Source organism: Miscanthus floridulus, chromosome 11 (genome assembly GCF_019320115.1).
Source record: "Miscanthus floridulus cultivar M001 chromosome 11, ASM1932011v1, whole genome shotgun sequence".
Classification (NCBI taxonomy): domain Eukaryota; kingdom Viridiplantae; phylum Streptophyta; class Magnoliopsida; order Poales; family Poaceae; genus Miscanthus; species Miscanthus floridulus.
The window spans coordinates 59,079,420-59,083,284 of record NC_089590.1 but is presented as its reverse complement, the minus strand read 5'-3'; the positions used below and the strand labels follow the sequence as shown (position 1 = coordinate 59,083,284).

At 39.5% G+C, this 3,865-nt stretch overlaps 1 long non-coding RNA gene across 1 annotated transcript; it reads left to right on the top strand.

The window, feature by feature from the left end:
- The first annotated feature begins 3,137 nt into the window (after positions 1–3,137).
- On the top strand, positions 3,138–3,579 carry LOC136493619 (uncharacterized). The gene is made up of 3 exons (XR_010768396.1): positions 3,138–3,241; positions 3,309–3,389; positions 3,499–3,579. It is a non-coding gene; the product is annotated as an uncharacterized lncRNA (long non-coding RNA).
- Positions 3,580–3,865: the final 286 nt, after the last annotated feature.

Genomic DNA, 3,865 nt, shown 5'->3' with positions numbered 1-3,865 from the left:
GTATGCATTGTATGCTTGTGCTTGTGTTGTATACTTGTATCCATGTGCTTGAGATATCATTGTTCATACTTATTATGTGTGTCCTCTCTGAACTCTAGTTTGGAGTTAGTTAGTTTGCCCTAAAACAAGAAATGTGATGCATTCAAGTTATCTGTTAGTATTATTAGCTACTGGTGATGAAAATAAGGCAAATTTTAGATTAAGTTTCACAATTTACAATTACTGATAATGTAAATTGCACTTATAGGGCACTGCAATTATAGTTTTCAGCATATGTAGTATTGTCCCTTATATGGAGTATTGTTGCAGTTGTCTTATGTGAACCTTGTAATGTGAGGATTGGGTTGATGTTAAGTACCTGTTTGGTTTTATGTGAACCTCCATTTGCAGTAGTCCTTATATGGCGTTTTGTTGTTACTGTGTCTTTATTTTGCTTGTGTATGCAAAGCTGCATTATTGAAGTTGTCACTGATTTCATAATCATAGTTTGCTGGTTGTGTAGCCATGGAGGATGAAGATCATGTTTATGATAGTAACGAGGATGAGTATGAATCGAGCTCTGATGATCTGAATGAGCTAGAGGTACTAAGTTTTTATGTGCAGTTGATGCTGATTTTGGAAGCTATATTGTGAAATATTTTGTCTGATATGGATTGTTTGGTTTTTTAAGGACTCAAATACCGAAGTTGATGGGGGTTATGATGCAAGATCAATGGTGAAGATGTTCTAGCATCTGCAAGAGGCCTTTGCAGGGGTATTTGCAGAACTTAGTCTATTTTTCTCTGATTGTTTGATTCTCATCCTGTCTTTTTCAGTTTGCAAAGTTTGTTGACTCTAAAGGGAAAGCAAGTCAGCGTGGTGTCCAGACACGTGCTGGAACGATACATTCTGTCTCATGTTTATTATTTGCTGTGCTTCAAGTGGACTGAATAGACTAAGTTGTTTAATGTGTGTGTTTGTTGCATTGGTTTTTAGAGTACCAGGTCTGTGAGAGGGAGGGGTAGAGGGAGAGCGACTAGTACTAGAAGCACTTCTGAGAGAGCAGGGAGTAGGTTCAACAGCAAGTATTTTGGTGAAATTATAGCCCAGTTGGATGATCGTAAGAAGGACATAGTCAGGGATCGTGGATTTGGCATCTTACTGCAGTATGATGGTTGTTCGGCACCTAAGGGATTTATTCAATGGATTAGTGATCAGTTGGACTTGAACTGTAGTGATTTTCTTGTAGGAGGGAAAATAATCCCCTTATCTACATTGTCAGTCCATCTGTTCTTGGGCCTCCCAATGGAAGGTGAAGATATCAGGCATGCTTATTCTGAATCCACAAAGAGCCAGTTCCTTTCAGCAATCAAAGAGTCCTCTCTACCCCTTATCAAGACGTTTGGCCAGAAGCTGCTTAGAGATACCTTATGTGATGATGATGTTTTCTGGTACTTCATGGTGGTTGCACTATCAACGTTCCTTTGTGCAAATTCCAGCACCCTTCCCAGCCCTTTTTATTTGGCCCCCTTGATTGATGTTTCTAAGGAGAGGGTCATGGGGTGGAACTGGTCCAAGCTTGTATATGATTGGATTTTTTCTTCTATTTCAAACTACAAAAAGAAGAGAAGAAGCACCATTGGGGGTTGTCGATATTTCCTTGCTGTATGTCTTTTTTTCTTGCTGCCTTCATTTATTCTGTCATTTGTGTTTGATCTGGATTTGATTTTAGTGATGTTGTTTGAAATGTTTTGTAGGGTTACTATCTTGATTTCATCAACTTTGGAGAGAGTAATCGGTTACCCTAAAGTCTGCCAAGGATCCAGCATTGGAAGGGGTCCATGATCAAGCAATTTTCTTCTTTTGATCGTGTTTGCGATGACATTTATGGAAAGCGGCCGGTAAGTTCTTGGTAGAAGATGCTGAATATGTTGTTTCAGTTTGTGATTTGTCCAAGGTGGTGCCCTCTTTTGTCATTTATGACCACAGTAAATTATATATGTAGAACTGAGAATATGAATGGCTGCTGATGTTATTGAGATAAAGTACATACGTTTATACTTGTGTTTTGCTGTGTAGTCTTGTTAGTCTTGTATTGAGTTTATATATTTTTGAGATCATTGTCTGAGCTGGGATATGTTTCGTGCAGGTGAAATCAATTGATGACACATGCTATGCAGGAGAATACCTACCGGAAGATGCTACCAAAGCATTGCTTAAACTTTTAGATAAGCATTGTCATTTTCTTCCAGTAGATGTGGGTTTTTTGTCATTTATTTTTTGCTGACTGTTCATGTAAATTCAATTTTGACATGGTTGACATTGTACTAGTATCTTGTCTATACAGGACAAATTACACGTGTGTAGGCTTTACGAAGATCATCAGGCAAAGCATGGTTACTGTAGCCCTAACCTTCTTGTTGCCAAGATGTTCACATACATGCATCGTGCATACCCTGGTGTTGGTTATGATGCACGTGCTGAGGCTCAGAATCCTGATGATGGAGTTCATCATAATGTTGCTGGTGCTCATGATGCTGCGAGGTCTGGTACCCGGGTGCCCTCTCCAGCACATGATAATGTTGACTATGGTGCCTTTGCCCTGTGTCCGCCTTCTCCAGGTCGTGGTATTGTTCCATGAGATTGTTTGGATGAAAGAGTGGCTGGTGCTCCAAGTAATGCAGCTCTCAGAGCAGTTGATCCATCTGGGGTTGTACATGAGACTAAGACTGAAGAAGCATCTGTGACAGAGAAGATCGAATCAGATGGTCTGTATGATGATGCTGTTGGTACTCAGTTTTGTACTTCACAAGCAACTGAGATCATCTCCTCAAACAACTCTTCTGCTCATGGTACCTGAGATCAATTTGTTTTTGATGAACGGTTTTTTATTATTTTAGCATTGAATTGAAACGATTCTTTATTATCTAAAATTTTTATTTTCTTTCTTTGTGATTTGTTTTTTTTGTAGAATCAGGTGAAAGGAATTTGAAGAGGAAACAAAATCCGTCATCTCCATCTGTTGAGATTCTTGGTTCACAGGACCTAGCAGGTCAACGTACCTGAAGTTCTTTTTTTATTTGTTGTTGCATTGAATTAAATTCTGTATTTCATTTGTTTGAGCTTGGATTGAAAGACTTGTTTATCCTTGGTTTGTGGATTTATTGATTTGCAGAGTCAGTTGCAAGGAAAGGGAAGAGGAAAAGAGACACTTCATCGCCATCAGTTGGAATTGTCTGTTCACAAGACTCAGCATCTCGTGGTACTATTTATATTTAAGTAACTTGTGTACTTGCTTGTACTGTTATGCTCATTTTTTGTGGAATTAGGTGCAAGGAAAGCGAAGAAGACAGTGAATGCATCTTCCCCTTTAACTGAAGTTCTCCATTCGAATGTGCCATCATCTCAAGGTATGTTAATTTTCTGTAAGACAGTTTTAGGATTAGAGTTCATTTCTTCATATTGTGGCAATATATATCTTTTGGGTATTTACTTTTATAATTTTTGGTGGTGTTGCAGGTACAAGGACCAGCAAGAGGAACAAGAACTTATCTCCATCTCCTATTCCTACCGGTGTGGCTTCGAGGACTCGGTTTGTTGCATATAAAAGGACTTCCAAGTCCCCTATTGGTCGCAAGAAAGATGGAAAGGGAAGTACATCAAATGATCCTGTTATTGTCGAGGAAGCTACAGCGCAGACCTCTAAATCTCCAATGAAAAAGTAGGCCTCTAAGTCTCCAAGTAAAAGGCAGCAGCAAGGCAAAGCATCTAGGCCATCTGCTTCGACCCCCTTGGCTCATACTGTTGATGAAGTGGAGATAGCTAGATCAGCTGTTGCATCTGCCCCGTTGGTTGATAAGGTCAATGAGGCCCCAGGTTTGTGTCG